This window comes from Hyposmocoma kahamanoa, unplaced genomic scaffold (assembly GCF_003589595.1).
Source record: "Hyposmocoma kahamanoa isolate Upper Pololo Valley unplaced genomic scaffold, ASM358959v1 65, whole genome shotgun sequence".
Taxonomy (NCBI): Eukaryota; Metazoa; Arthropoda; class Insecta; order Lepidoptera; family Cosmopterigidae; genus Hyposmocoma; species Hyposmocoma kahamanoa.
Window position 1 is genome coordinate 14885678 of NW_020653853.1, and position 17840 is coordinate 14903517.

Here is a 17840-nt window from a genome sequence, read left to right on the forward strand (position 1 = left end):
CGGCACATGTCTTCCCTCCCTTTTATGATATGGGGTCCTTCAAACGAGGCGTAACAGGCATATTGTAGGCAGGCAGGGTGAAGGTGGCTAGTGCAGTGAGGGTTTGATCGCTGCACTAGGTTTCTTCGCGTTTGGATACCACTTTCCGCTCAACATCAGGTGGAGTGGAGTCATTTGCCTGTCATGTATAAAAAAAAAATGTACCGCCATACTTTATGAGCAGTTGATTATCTAGTACTTGGTAAACAGGAATGGCACAATTTGGTTCACAAAGTGCCCCACAGGTTGCACAGAATTTGGAGAATCCCCATTTTGTTGTTAAAATCAAAATTTGACAATTATTCAATATTATTTATGAAAAACAAGATTACATTAATAATGTTTATTAGTTATATCATCAATTAGGCAGAGAAAATATTCATTATAAAAATGTTAATGTAGTAGCCCAAAATTGAAGTTAAAAAAAAGTGTACGTATCTACTCCGCTTCCCCCTATCTACGTCTACCTCTCGCCACGCCTCCATCCACATTCGCTCTATAAATTTGTGCCAACCTTCTACGCTACTAGCGTAGAACGAAAGCAAAGATTCATTCTCTCACCAACCAAGCAAAATTCAATCTCCCTACATAATCAAACCATTGAAGCATCCTCTCTGTCCTGGTCACAACATCATCTTTCATAAAACAACGCTCTCTTACTACACTGTTCGGCATTCTGTCTTTAAGACTAATACCACATATTACGCAAAGCTCTAATTTCTACAGCATTCACCCTTCTTCCATGCATTTACTGCCACACCCAACACTCACTGCCATATATTAGAGTAAGGACCAGCAAGCAACGATGAAGAGCCAAACGCACCTGTCTTGAGACGTTCTGTCTACCCATCAAGGCATACCCCCATTCATTCGATTTCCGGCTTGCACTCTCCGCTCTTGATTTTGAATTGATTGGAATATTATTTGTGTTATTTTGTTTATATAGATAAAATCTAATACATTTTAGAATTTACATTAATCAGGAGATAAATTGTAGTGAATTTCCTTTCTACCTGAAAGAATCACTTTTGCATCTGCACCCAGTTTTTTGTATTGGCGATTGTATAAAGCCAAAATAGAAGTACAAAAAGATTTAGAGACAAGTGTGGCCGGGAGATTATTTACTTTTTTAGGACGACAATTGGAAAGCTAACACAAGAATATATTCCACGTGAACTTTTTTCGTCCGTGTACGTTTCTAAAGAGGACTGTGAAAAACGTACGTACGACTTGATGTAAACGGTGAATCGACAACGTCGCCTTTGGCAAGGCGAAGTAGTCTGCCGAAGACGGCAGATGACTCGATAAAAACGACGAGTCGACTGCGTCGTCTTCAGCACAGCGAAGTAGTCTGCCGAAGGCGGCAGACGACCCGGTGTAAATGCGTCATTACGCCACTAACTTACGCTCCGCAGCATGCCTCCCCGCTTCGTCTCCTAGCCCTTTGTCCGATACACATGGTTTCAACGCACCATGTGGCATATGCTTCTAATTTATATGTAAGTGCGCGTTCCCATTATGCCATAATGTTTTATTTAGCGTTGGATGATTTCTCAGTTTTATTCGGCAAAGCTTGTTACTCACCTAGAGTATTACAAAATCCCAGATATCGGTTAGATGATCTATGATGATCTATTAGATAATCACCCTTTCAGTGAAATCAAAACTTAAAACGCTCCCCTGTAAACTAGACAATTTCGACATATGATACTTTACGTAGGAGGGGTTGAATTTATCGTTTCACGGCAGCCGCCTTGTCGTTTGCACGATAGAGTCGTTTGATGCACTGCAGTCGCTTCTACGAGTATGTTCTGTTGGAAACCAGTAAGTAGCATGTGTTTGCTCCCATGCGAAATGGATGAAGATGAAATTTCAATAACGTATTACTTTTTAAAAAGGCGGAGGAGGAAAAGAACAAAGCAAACGAAAACAAGAAAGTTTTGGGTACATCCAATGTTATCAAGAAGAATTCCATTAGGATTATATCAAATGTTTATAGATGAACTGAAAAGTGACGAGAGATTTTTTTTTAACAAAACTCAATTCACAACAAATATTTTTATAGTTTATGCCCTCGATTTCGGGGATTAATGGGTTTTAACACGATTTAAACCCAGCATTAACAAAAGGCCGGGTTAAGACCCGGGCGCCTGCCCATCTCGGGCTAACCCAACGCTAGTGCAAAATGAGCCGAGGGCACGGGTTACGAGGGAGCAGCAGAACACGTGCAGACAACGATAAATAAAACGTGACGACACTAGTAACTGCGGCTATCTGTCGTCACGTTTTTATCGTTACGTTTTATTCATCGTCAGATGACTGTCGTTCTAACTCGTCCCATTGTCACGACAATGCGTCGTCGTAACGACAAAAAAGTCGTGAACGACAGTTAATCGTTGTGTACTATACGTGAACAACTTCATTTAAATACAGGTACAAGCCACGACACTGTAAACTGCACGACACTGTACACTGCACGACTATCTGTCATCACGATTATAATAGGAACGCGTCGTAAGTGGTACCCACGCAACGCATCGTGTGGCATCTCTCTAACGCAGACGCTGAGTATTGTTAGTTACTTACCAATTTCAGGCCAGTTCATTACTAAATGGAACAAAAACTCACGCACTAATGGTTATTTTTCTGTCTTGTGTTCGTAATTGCGAGAATTAAAATGAAACTACCTAAACCGCTTACTTAAAAAAAAAGAAAACGCAGTAAAATATATTGTATAGTATTGTTTTCTGTTTTTTCCATTTTCTTTTTTGTATTTTCGTCTCGAAAATGAGTTCTAGTCAGAAGAGCGATAACGAAAATACAGTAAAAAAGAAAATACACTCCGCCCAATTTAAAACAAGAGGCAACATTAGCCAAATGTCAAATATTATTTTTAATACAAACTATCTATACATTTCTCTCTTTCTCTAGTCTAATTATTTTATCATATTGTTTGAGAATAGCACTATTTTACTCTTCGGCGGGAACGGGGATTGCTTGACACGTATTAATACAAGTCCTTGCTGGTGCTCGGTCTTCACCGGTCGCAAGCAATCCTTTACTTCCCGGCCTCTGCAATAAAGTACTATACATGTATATGTTATTTATAATACTTATGTATACTTACATATTATATAACCGTATTTTTATAATTTTTTAATCTGGTAGTTTATAAAATTTCTCCATCTTTTTCCCTTACACGCTGTTGCCCGCTTATGACCTTTACTTTCACTGTCTTGAGATGTTAACCAATTTAGATAGATAGATAGATAGAATACGTTTATTGACTTACCACAAGCAGACACAATAATATGAAACAACAAATAGCGAAAGAAAGAAAGAAGACAAAAACAAAAACACAAAACATAGAAAACAACAAAAAGGTATGACATCAAATAAGTATACACAATAAACGACATATATCTACAATTAATTAAAAAGCAAGTTGTGAGTGCTGCAGCAAGCCAAACAGGCCATAGCTCAGTGCAGGTGTTGCCCAAAAGCAACGCACTGATTTTCAGCTGTCGCCTAGTGGGAAACGCGAAGTGGTGCATCACAGCAAAAAGCAATGTGTAAGTAATGTGTAGGACGTGCAGTGAGTTTTAGTGTAGTTGTGTGTCAGTGTTAACGTGTCGATGGGAGCGTCCGTGGAAGCGTACAGGTGTGGCAAGCATGAAATTTTAAAAACCAACTAGAAAAAAAAGATATAATAAGGAAATAGGACAAAAAAATTAATTATTATAAATTTTACAAATTGGTGTTTTTTAATTTCAGGTCAGTTAATTATTAAATGAAAATAAAAACGCACATGCTATATAACAGTACCTACCTACACTATAATGTAACGACTATTTGTTTTAGAATTGCGTATGTTTGTTCAATTATTTATGTAGTTTTTCAATGCGAAATTAACGTTTATTATTTTCACGTACAATTGAAGAGTTCAGGGAAAGAATGATAAAAATCACTTGAGGAGAATTTTAGGAAAAAAGAATTTTTAATTTAGAAAACATTTAAATATTAGTGAATAACATGCACAAAAATGTTCCTTAAAATAAAGTCATTGCTGACACAAATGTGTGTAACGCATCCGTCCGTTTGACAGTAATTGTTTTGAATATCCGTCCGAAACAATTACTGTCAAATAAGTACTATTCGACCAAATTAAAAAACGCATGATGCCAATGAAGCTTTTTGTACTAGACACTGTCGTTTGATTTGCTCGAGTATTACTTATTCGACAGCGGTCCGGGACAGAGAACACTTTATCATGGTATCATAAAAAAATAAAAAGAAATAAAAATGTTCAGTTTGTTATCAAGTGTTATTTCTAGGAGCTTGACCTTAGCCAATAACTACAGCTCTGTACTAAAGAACCGGGTAATAGTACTTAAACTATTTCTGTTCTTCATGAATTCATGGTTCAACAAGCTGTAGTGCAGCTTGCCTGTTATCAGTATAACTATGTCATCAGCAGAACATACATTTGATGATGACATAATTTACGACTTTGTTCCACAATAGAGGTGGTAGTGCTATACTAGGTACTCTAAGTTTTGACCGAAAGATGTCAGGTACCGACGTTTCCGAAGCCCGCTACCGGAATTATTCTATGAGGTATGTAATTTATGGGTCTATGCAACTTGATTACAAATAATTCATAATTATCTAATCATATATTGATTGGACACCGAATATAGGTACTAGAAGCGTCGGTCACCTGAAGGCTAGATGGATGGACGATATAGTCAAGGTAACCAAAAAGACCTGTATGCAAATAGCCCAAGACCGAAGAGAATGGTATGCAAATGAGAAGGCCTACATTCAGCAGTGGTGGCTAAAGGCTGAAGAAGAAGAAGAGAAGAAGAATCATATGTTATTCAAGAGTCTCAATGCTCACCAGACACGTGTTTTACCTGTAATTGGTGCACAAATGACACCCGGCAAAGGAGGTGTCGCCTTCGTACTGCAACAGGTTAGAGCGTAGCTTTGTACATATATGCAACAAACAATTCTGGACAATCAATGTTACCGCTAGCTACTTTATTATTAGGACCCCGATTCAGAACTCTTCGATATTTTAACCGAATCGTACGATTGGATATAGTTCTCGAATCGAAGGACGCTTTCCGAGCTATTCAGCACATTCGAGTTTAACGTTCGATTCGGATTCGGATACGATATCGTTTATCGGTTATCGTTTTGCGAAGGTAGTAGGTGAAATGGATTATAAGAAAAATTAAAATCCTTTATGTATATATTTTAGGCTACGAAAGTCTTAAAAATGTATATTTTTAAGATTTTCATAGCCTAAAATATAGGAGTACATTAGTCTTGCATTAAAATAAATGAATAAAATTGAACAAAATCCAAACATTATTTAAAATAGAGATTTCCATGTTACATTATTTCTTTGTAAACAATAGGAATTTCTGTAACTTTCATTCGATAACTGCGTTCTGAATAACGTTTGTAGCCTTTACCGGTTGAGAAGCACGTGCAATCGTACGGGTGTGACGTCAGTTTGGTTCGGTTTCGAATACGACGTTCGATTTGGGTGTTGTGAATAAAAATGAAAAGAAATCGTAGAATATCAAATCGAATCAATCCACAACAGAGTTATCGTCAGATTCTGAATCGACCCCAGGAAACTCATTTTAATTTTTAGTCCCATAATTTTGTATTATCAAAACATTCTAGATATTTGTAACATACATTTCCAGCATTATTAATTATCCTATTGAATTTTACCAATAAGGGATTATAAAGCTTACCATATTATTTGAGATACTTAATATACATACACAGGAAATGAAACTATTTTTTCGGATCTAAATAGCGTGTTTGTTTTTTCAAACAAACCAAACTATGATTTTTTTTTATTATTATTTATTTATTTTAAACACTAAGAATATTACAAAAATATATATACATCACACCCTTAAACCGAAACGTTAGTATGTTTCACAAAACAAATAGATCAGAAATAATCTCAGTACAGAGTACAAAAAAAACCGACCTCAAAAGTACGTGGAATTACATCTATTTGCTAAGTTTTATTGAAATATCCTTAAATTCGCCACTTATAATTATACAGGGCTGGACACTGGAGATAGTAAAAATCGGTTCTCACTACTCAACGAAAATTGAGAGAAAAACGCCTTGAATTGGAGAAATAGCAAAATCAACCATTGAAGTAATTGCTCCTTAAGAAAATTCAGGCAATATTTATAAAAATGAATCTTTGTGCATGAACAGTCACCCTCAGAGGTGGATGATTTCTTTCAAAATGAAATGGGACTACTATGGAAGTACCCACTTTCCAACAAAAAAGAATCATGAAAATCGGTTCACAAATACCGGAGTTATCGCGTAACATACATACAAAAAAAAAAGAAAAGAAAAACATACAGTCGAATTGAGAACCTACTCCTTTTTTGAAGTCGGTTAAAAAATAGTTCATTTCCTGTAATAATTAAATTTAGAACATTAAAAAATAGTCGTTTCTATTATTTCAGTATACATAGATAAGGTGAATCTATGTAAATGAAAAATAGTAGGAGAATTGACAAAAGTCGCTTTAGAAAACTAAAAAAATTTTAAAAATGCCATTTATCTTATAATGAAAGTCGCAATGACGTGGTATTTAAAATACTATTTTCTCGATAGGCGTTCTGAGTATATTGAACAACCACACAAAACAATTTGACTCCGAAAAAACATTTCGTATAATCTGTGTAATATACTTCATAAACACCGATAAGTAAGAAACCTTTCGCGATAAACTCTAACTCTTCTGTACCTGGAAATGGTGATGTTCGGAAAACAATAGATATACTCGTGGCCTTTTCTGACCATTTTAACGTATCTGCAGCAATATTATAAACGAAATGGTTAGTAAAATTAGTATACCACCAAGTTTTAACCTAGCCGCTTTTGGAGCTTAGAAACTATTTTCAGTTGAAGTGAAACGAAAATTTATTTTGAGTGCTTGATACTTACGAATATTGGTAAGTAACAATTTGTAAATACTTCTAAATTCATTTTTGTATCTACGCATGGACATACATAAAAAGGTTGACTTATGATAACAACGTTCATATGAACCTTGAATACCGGAACGTTTAATTTATCAAAAGACGATTGAAGTAATTCCTTTTTCAAATTAAACGTTCTGGTGTAGGTATGTGGCCAGTAATTCATATGAACATTGCTATCATAATTATTAATCTGACCGGATCGAAGGAATTTTTTCTGAGTGTTTTTTCTGAGTGTTCGATCTTTGTATTAATAATTATAACAAACTAGTGGAGTAATTTCACAAAAAATAATTGAATATCAATTCAATAAAAATTTAATTAATTGCTATCATAATTCAACCTTCTTTTAGCATTTCTCTAAATACGTCCATGAGTGTACATATACCATTTAACTGCCTCCGTAACCGAACGGTTACCAGGTCGGACTGCCACGCAGAGGTCCCAGGTTCGCTCCCGGGCCGGGAGAAATGTTTGTATGGCCTACATTTATTTCTCTCATGAGGGTGGGTGTAATTTGTGGTTGTCTGTGTGTGTGTCCACGGCACTCACGACACAGGGTTTCACTAGTGCGGGGCTATATTGAGTGTGTGCGTTATTGTTGTTATTATTTTTATACCTATTTAGAACAAACTTTTAAGACCAAATGTTTAATTTTGCATACCACTATTAATAAAATATGCATTTCATCAACTTATTTTATTTCTACAGTCATCGATACATTTTAACTATTTTGTGCGTTATACTAAAACCCACATAATTAACATATCCATTTTATTGCAGCAACAATGACTTTCGTAAATAATGAACTTGATTCTCAGGATATGGAGGTGGCTCATATTCTGTTGCAATTTCAAGGCCAATTTGAACGACCGCTTCCACTCAGTTTCAGAGTTTATTATATACTCATGTACATATTTAGGGAACCATAAAAAAGGTTGGATTATGATAACAGCGTTCATATGAATTACTGGCCACATATTCCAGAACGTTTAATCGAAATTAATCGAAAGACGATTGTAGTCATTCTTTTTTTAAATAAAACGTTTTGGCTTATTAGGCCAGTGTTTTTTAAAAGAGTTGTTTTCGTAATTCAACCGTTTTTTAGCGTTCATCTAAATATGCCCATGAGTGTATATTCGATATTGCCTTTAGTTTTCTTCATATGCCTATTGTTATAGAGTGACGCTATATTCTTACTTTTTTCACAGTGGTTAACCAAAACCCAGCTCCACTGAAACCGTTAACCAATAGGAACAACAACATAAATATCTTAAGAGTAACGGTAAGTACTTATTATAAATAAATTATGATAATTCTGCATAAATAAACATGGATAAATACTCATACATAATCAGTCAATATGTAAAGCTGTTTGAAAATTATAGTGTTCGTAATCTTATTCGTTCTTTTGAATATTAGTTTTATTTCTGTTCCGTATAAGTAAAATACATAAAAATATATTTTAAATTTTTATTGAATTGATATTCAATTTTATTTGTGAAATTACTCAACTAGTCTGTTATAATTATTAATACAAAGATCGAACACCCAGGAAAAAATCCTTTCATAAATTTCTCATAGATGGCGCTACGACTAAAAAGTCGTTGAAAAACCAAATACAAAACACGACAACAAGCACATAGAAAAATTCGTGAGGTCCGCTGGTTCGTTCCGTGGCTTAGTTGGTATAGCGTCTTGTACGGTATGCTAGAAGACGTCGGTTCGAATCCGGCCGAATCGAAGGAATTTTTTCTGAGTGTTCGATCTTTGTATTAATAATTACTTAAAAATATCATTCAGGCAGGGCCCAGCTATTCTTCGAACTTAAAACCATCACCTACAATTTGGCATTAAAAATGCCGCATGCAATATTCTGCCACCAAAGAAATGTCCAGACACGATTAAAAGATATCAGCTGGAGCAGATGCATTGCGAACGAGCAAGATCTTTTTTCAGAAGAGCTTTGAAATATGAGCTGCAAAGAGTGCTAGTGAAAGATGCATTTACTCAAACGGATGAGGAATACTTTCCGCCGACAAACGACGAGAATGTTAAAGCTCTGTATGAGGAACTCAAAGTCTTGCGAAAACAAACGAGAACAACCGATATTTCCCCCTTAGCCTTTGATAAAATGCCTTCTATAAGTGCTGGAGCGGTTGAAGAAGCTGAAAACGCACTCGAAAGTGAACGAGCATGTACTTTTTTTAATGTAACGCCAAAAGTAAGCTATCAGCGCAAAACAAATGCACAAAATATTTTTTACAACGAAAGTAAACAAGTAAGTATATTCACTTTATATCACAAAAACCCTATCTCATGTGTATTAATTGATTCTACATGGTTCTACGCGTTCGTTATAATGTCCTATATACCATTGCTTTAAAATATTTCGTCTTTGGTTTTTTGCAGGTTCAATTAAAAAATATCAATTCATACGGCGACAATGACTATCAAGCCGACACTGAAGAAGATCTGGAAGTGGAATTGCAGAAAATAGAAAAACAAGATACCGAGTATTTAGAAATTCCAATAGCATATACTTCTCAAAATAAGGAAAAAGAAAGAATGGTAGGTACTTTATAAAATTTACATGTATAATAACAAATGTGTGATTCAATATAAAATAAATAAACTCAGTACAGAGTACTAAAAAAACCGATCCCAAAAGTACGTGGAATTACGTCTATTTGCTAAGTTTTATTGAAATATGAACTACGAACTAGGGGAGTTCGCCACTATACGGGACTTGACACAGGAGATAATAAAAATCGGTTCTCACTACTCAAAGTATATTGAGAAAAAAACGCCTTGAATTAGAGAATAGCAAAACCAACCATTAAAATAATTGCTCCTTAAGTAAAATTTAGGCGCTATTTGCAAAAGTGAATGTTCATGCGTGATCAGCCACCCTTAGAGGTGGATGATTTTCTTGAAAATAAAATGGGACTACTATGGAGGTACCCTCTTTCCAACAAAAAAACAATCAGGAAAATCGATTCACAAATACCGGAGTTATCGCGTAACATACATGCAAAAAAAACATACAGTCGAATTTAGAACCTCCTCCTTTTCTGGAAGTCGGTTAAAAATAGAAGTCTATATTTGGTATGATATTGCACGTATGTGTAATTAAATTGCTGACTTTGGTTTATTATTTATACTTATTTGGTTGGGCAATGCTCGAGTGCCTTCGAGAGTGCTCAAAAACGTGAACTGGAACGGGTCTTATACTACAGCCACGCGGAAATTACTCTCTGCTGTATTTCCACGAAGGTAACTTTTGTATACACTATTACATGATTTTTTACAGACTGAACACGTTTCTTTGCAAACCAGTGTACTTGACGATTTTTATACTAAAACCACTATTTTTCTTTTAGTGTTCTTGCAACGCACTCATTGACCGGAAAAAAATTCCCAGCGTTTCCAAACGAACCAGCTAAAAGAAAACTGGATCCACTTTTGGTTGAGGACATTGTCAAGACGGTGGTAGACAGGTGTAATGTACAGGAAGCCCAAGTCAGGTAAGTAATTTCGTATTTAGGTCCATTTTACATTGCATTTAGCAACGAAATTGTACATAGCCTAACGATATTTGTGTCAATTGTATAATTACAAACTTGATACGATACGGTAGTAGCGAGAATTCCCGATTGCGCAAGAATTCTCCGAAGAAAGACGCGCGAGCTGTTGTTTGGCTCTTATCTAGTTTGTACGTTATATGATTGACTCAAATTTCATTATGCTATGATTACAAAAATCTTGTAACCTTTTGCTGTAAGTTCCTATGAAACGTATACTTTATTTATTGAGAACATACCTACACATAAAACAATTTTTCACCTCACTAGCTAGGAAAGGCTTTCTTTCTGCGTGCAAAAGCGTTTTGTCCACGCTAGCTGGCGTAGAAAAGGTTTTTGAAATTCGAACTTGACGATGGACTGTGGTGTACCTAACTTTATTTTTCGATGAAAAAAAAACGTAATGACTTGAACTACGCGATTTGTTGCACATTATTTATGTAATATAAATCCGTGGGTATATTTTATTTTTATTATTGTTGACATTGATATATGGCATTGAAAATTAATTTTGGTTATTAAAACTGATTTCTTATAGTTCAACTGTTTTTCTTTCATCCACCATTTTCTTCGCTTTGGTGAGATGAAAAGTTGCGTGTTTCACACGGCAGCAAAGTTGTTTTGCGTCTCCTGACTCGCTTCGTTCGCGGTATCCTTCTTAGTATCCTTCGCTTGTTCAGGTTTCAATACAAGCACTAGCGTCATACAACAACTTTGCAGCCTTGCATAACAAATAACTATTATTAGGCTATGTTTCTTAGAAAGTAGGCCGAATGTGACATGAATATACTACAGTGATTGTTACAAACTTGTATTTTTACAGGACTAGTATTACAACAAATGATGCAGATGGGCGCAGATGAAAGCAAGATGCTGCGCAATCGTCTGCCCTTTAAGGAAAATAACAGACAAAAATATTCAGCTGCTTAAGTTGAAGTTCTGCTTTCACTTAGTACTTCACATATGCTTAAGAAGGTTATTAAAGTTCGATTATTTTAAATTGTATATTGTTTGAATGGTCGCGTGTTAATTTTATATTTATTTATTTTATTTATTGTTACAATACTTTGATTTAAACTTTCACGATTTTTACACATTATTTGATTTTTAATTCGGGACTTAATCACGTGTAAAATATATTTTATTTAATTTACCTCGACGTTTCAGACATATTGCAACGTCCATGGTCTCGAAGGAACTGAAGAGGCGGGTGTCAGCATCTTCGGCTAGAAGAGTGCGAGTTTTTCTAACTACCCGCACTTGATCTTCATTATTTATTTGTGCGCTAGGGACACAACACTCACGACATCCGGCGACTTGTCGGGCGATACTTAATGTCGTTTACACTTGCTGATAACTGGATCTCATGACGATGAAAGCTTGAAACCATTTTCTCGGTTGAAATTACGGTGTTTTTTAATTTTAATAGCTTCACGTACGATTCTACTATAGTGATGACGTTCTGTAGAAAGGATCTTGGGATTATGAAGCTCAATCCAGTGGTTTGGTCCTAATTCCAGCAAATGCCAGGCTATTGCAGACTTATTTAGCAGACGGTTCTTAACAGCCGCAATGTGTTCTTTAGCTCTTTCCGCTATGGTGCGTTTTGTCTGCCCAATATAGGAACTCCCACAATAGCAATCAATCGTGTAAACGCCCGGAGATTGAAAGGGGAATACATCCTTAGGTGATCTGACGTTGCCCTGTGACCTTAGATAACGGCGTAAACACAGTTTTTATAGAGTACTTTTTAGTACTGTACCGATTCTATCCGTTATTCCTTTCACGTAAATCATGAACGCTGGTTGCCTTAAAACGTCAGGACAGTTCTTTTTAGCTTTACGCCGTGGTTGCCGTCTGTTCACTCCGTATCTGTATGTGTGTTTATTATTACAGATGGTACCCATCTGGATACTCATGAATACCTGATAGTCATGAAACAGTTATTTGTCAAATATCAAGTGTAAGTTTAATTATGATTACGTCATATTAGCTGTATAGCTGCCACATGTTTTAAATTGTAATTTAATGACATATTTCTGTACAATTCCTGAATTTCGTAATACCTAAGTTTACTTTAAATTTGCAATGTTCTATTAAACAAGTATATACTTATTTATTTATTTATTTAAATGCAAGTCACAACAATATATTTCCATTAAAAATCTTATTGCTATGACACCCCGCGGGGGTATGGCATTTGGTCCATATACAACAAGAATAAACAAGTCGTGCGCCTGTCCATAGAAGCTATAGTGCCACTCAGACTTTAAATCGCAAAAACCTGAGGGATACTGCCACTGCGCCCGTTACTTTGAGACATAGGTTGACAAGTCCCATGCGCTTTTATTTCACCAGCACCTTTACGCTAACTTTTTTGAGATGCCCTATTCGAGAACATCGGGTTAACTGTTTAAATATCAGCTCTTTTCTCAGTTAGTGTAAGGATAGAGTTTGTCCAGTGAAGTGCTGCCCCTGTACCTATTTCTGCCGCCAAGCAGTAATGTGAAAATTCTGCGTTCCGGTTTTGAAGGTTATTTTTTTTTATTTTTTTTTTATACATGACAGGCAAATGACTTCACTCCACCTGATGTTAAGTGGAATGTGGTATCCAAACGCGAAGGAACCTAGTGCAGCGATGAATTCCTCACTACACTAGCCACCTCCACCCTGCCTGCCTACAAAGAAGTTTAAGAAGGTTAAGAGTACCGGTGATCTTAAAGGCACATGAGACTTGTCAACTTACATCTCTGGGTGACTGGCGCAGTGGCTGTACCTCACAGATCTTTAAGAATTAAAGCTCTAAGTGGCACTGCATCTGTTATGGACAAGCATGTCACTTACCATCACGTAGTACCATAAAAAAATATGACTCACATATTTCTTCTATTCAACAAAAACTTCAGTATCTTACATTCTAGATGTATTTTATTATTATTTAGTCATGAATTTTAAATTATCTACATACAAACTCAAGAATTTTACAGGTGATTACTAATAATCATAAACCTACTTAAAAGAAACCTGTATCCGGCAGTGGTACACATAAACTGTAAGATGATAATGCAGGATGGATATTGTAAATATTTTTGGTATCGTGAATGTATTATAAAAAAACACAATTTTGTTACTTTTTATTTTAAGTACTTTCTTAATTACTATTTTTAACTGTAACTAATTACTGGGGTTGGCAGTGTAAGGATGGGAGCTGGTGGCTATGAGTGAAACGAGCGAAGGCTGGTATAACACTGATTTATTGAGAATAGTACGGGTATACATATAGTACGCATAGGTCTACACTACACCTTCCTTGGAGCGAAAAAAATAAAATAAACATGGTGGTCTTATTTTATTTCTACTCTCCGATATTTTCCTCTAATTTAAACATATAAGCCTATAAGAATATTAAAATAGTAAAAATATAAACCTATTTTAAATTACATACTTATCATAAGATTGTACATAGTAAAATATAGGAATTGGCTCATTATTACACAATGACTTACGACTTACGAGTAACATTGGCTTAAGAGTATATGGTTACAATTATTAAAACAATTATTAAAAATACTATAAAATTCATTTCAATTAAATTAAGGTATTACATATTATATATTATGTTACATATTATATGGTTTGGTGCGGCTTTTATGCACGATATCTTCTTTTCCGTTTGTCATTCATTATCTTTACATTACTACCTAAATCTTGCAAGATTAAAAATGGACCTAAATAAACACTATCTAATTTACCTCCAGTTTCGTTTTTTAGTAACTGAACTGGATTTATTTTACAGTCGTAGGCTAGTTTTCTCTTCACCTTACTCCCTATTAAGTTACTCCTAGCATCGTTTTGTGCTACCTAGAGTCTGTATTTGAACTCGACACTCGACCTGTCGTAGTTATACATAGGGTCTATTACGCCACCTGTGAAATTATTTGGTAATATGAATGACTTACCAAATACCAGCTCATGTGGTGTGTATTTTGTTTCGCCGTGAACCGTATTATTGTGCGCAAAACACCAGCAAGGAAGCCAGCTGTTACACGATGATGGTTGTTTTTCGCAATTAATGCGCAAATACGCGCCCATTGTTTTATGCGTATTTTCTAGGGCTCCCATCGACTCGTGGTGATACGCAGTCGATGTGAGTGGGCTAATTTTCAGCAGTTCGCATACCTGCTTCATAGTACTTGAGATAAATTCTGTGCCACGATCTGTTGCTATATCCCGCGGTATCCCGAATCGTAGTACAAAGTTTTTCACGAATGACCTAGCTACGGTGACTGCATCTTTTGACTGTATTGGGTATGCTTCCACAAACTTAGACAGTTCGCACTGTAAAGTGAGAATGTAAACATGACCGTTTGCGTCCTTAGACAGTGGACCCACTATATCTAGGTATACTTTTTCGAACGCATAATTTGATGTCGTAGTTATTTCTAAAGGCTGTTTAATTTTTACATAATATTTCTGTTTCTGATATTGCTCACAGTTTGACACAAATTCCCTCACATCCTTGTCAATATTCTGCCAATAATAATACTTTTTGATATTGTTTGACATTCGCCTGATGCCCTCGTGGCCACTTGTGGGCAAAAGATGAAATGAAAGTCATTCAATATGACGCGCTTGTCGTCTGCATTATCTATTCTCTGTACGCCCTTTAGTATACATATACGTAGATCTGACCAATCTGTACTTGCCTTATGAGTCCGGATATAACCTCTTCATTATTTTTGTTCTTTATTATGCATATCTCTTTTATACTTAATTGCTTACATATAGATTAGCTAAATCCCTCGCCAGTACGTTTCGCGTTACTGGCGATCGAGAAAAACTATCTAAATAAATGGAGTTTTTGCTTTTTACGTAAGTAAAATACTTTGACGAATTCGTCACTAGGCTTTTTCTCTTTAACTCATTAATTTTTCTATTATCAACTAACCTCAATTCAGTTAAGTTTCTCGGTTGTTTAATTATCTCCACAACTCTCGGTTGTACGGGCCTCGAGTTTAGGGGATGACTAATTTCCGGTGAATTTAACCTTTTATAATTTTCTACATTATCTGCCATTTTTCTCGCATGCGCTCTGGTCACAACATTCAAAACATTTTCATTCAATTGTTTTAATTCTTCGGACGTGATACTAATTCTAGACAACGCGTCAGCGGCGGCATTCTTCGATCCTTTTATGTATTCAATTGTGAAGCTGTACTCCTCTAGTTGCAACCTGAACTTTAGTAATCTACTGGAAGGGTCACGAATGCTAAATAAATATACTAAAGGTCGATGATCCGTTTGAATTTTAAATTTTCATCCGTACAAATAAGGTCGAAAATATTAGACGCTCCACACTATTGCCAAAAGCGCTTTCTTTTCGGCCTTATTTAAACCTCTACTTGGATACGCTACTGGCCTGCCATCACTGTTACGTAGTACAGCCCCTATTGCGTTACCCGATGCATCTGTCTGAAGTAAAAATTCGTTTTCCTCTGTCAAATTAGGGTACTGTAGGACTGGTGAACTTATAAGCGCGGTTTTTAATGATTGGAATGAATGCTCACATTCATCTGTACATTGAAATGGTACATTTTTAGAACATAATTTATTTAGAGGACAAGCTCTCTCTGCAAAATTCTGTATAAATTTTCTATAATTAGCAAAGGCTACGAAGCGCTTCACGTCGTCTGTGTTTTGTGGCCTTCTTCAAGTACTTTAGTTTTTTCCGGATCTGGTAGTATTCCTGCTTCGGATACTAAGTGGCCTAAATAAAGAATTTCTTTTTGAAGGGATTGACATTTGGAGGGATTTAATTTTAAGTTAGTCTTTCTTAACCTAGCTAAAACGTTTAATAAGTGTTTATTATGTTCGGCCAAATTTCTACCATAAATTACCAAGTCGTCTTAGTAAACAAGGCATTGCTCGTAGTTTAAACCTGACATAGCCACCGTTATCATTCGGGAAAAAGCACTGGGGCTAGTCGTTAACCCCATAGGTAGTCTGGTCATCTGATACTGATTGTTGCTTGTAGTAAACGCTGTGTATTGTCTGCTATTTTCATGCAGGTTTATCTGATAAAAACCCTGGTACAAGTCGAGGTGCGAAAAATAAAATCGAAATCGAATTTCGCCATTTTTATTTTTTCTTCTTTTTCACTACTTTCTTCACTTATGTTTCCTTCACGAGTTTGTAACAAAGTCCGAATGTTATGGTATACAGCCTTAAAATCACTACAGTATCTTTGTATTATTTTTTTCTCATGCTCATCTTTGAATTGTAGCACTTTACTAATCCTATCTATACATATATGTATCAGGGCTCCGGTTTAGAAGCTTGGGAGTTACACATTTTGACTGATGCACTCAATGTCAGTAAACGCGTATTTCATTCACTTATTGTCCGATATCATTTTTATTTAATTTGTAATATAAGTCGCGGCGCGAGCGGCAGAGCCCAAATATGGCAGGGTCGCCATGTAAAGATGGGAGCTGGTGGCGATGAGTGAAACGAGTGAAGGCTGGTATAACACTGATTCATTGAGAATAGTACGGGTATACATATAGTACGCATGGGTCTTCACTACAGCATACTTAATAAGCACATAAGTAAAAAATGCTAAATTATGATATACCATGTTATTTATTATATTGGAAGATATGAAGAGAAAATTATAAACTTGAAAGAAACAGTATAAGTGCAAATTATTTTGACCTATATGCTTTAGTCAGCAGACTCTACAATCAGACGACATTTTTCCTTTTTTTTATAATATTAAGTGACGGAACGAACAAGTCGTGCGCCTGACGGTAAGATACACGCTTGTCCATAACAGTTACAGTGCCACTCAGAGCTTTAAATCGCAAAGATCTGAGGGGCACTGCCACTACGCCTGTCACCTTAAGACATAAGTTGACAAGTCCCATGTGCCTGTAATTTCACCAGCACATTATTTACCCTTCAAAATCGGAACGCACTAATGATAACATTACTGTTGGCGACAGAAATAGGTAAGGTGGCAGTACTTCCTTAGACGAACTCTTTCACAAGGAGCTCTACTGCTACTAAATACATATTAAACATATTCAGATGAACGCTAAAAGAAGGTTGAATTATGATAACAATGTTCATATATACCACTGGCCATATATACCAGAACGTTTAATTTGAAAAAAAAAAA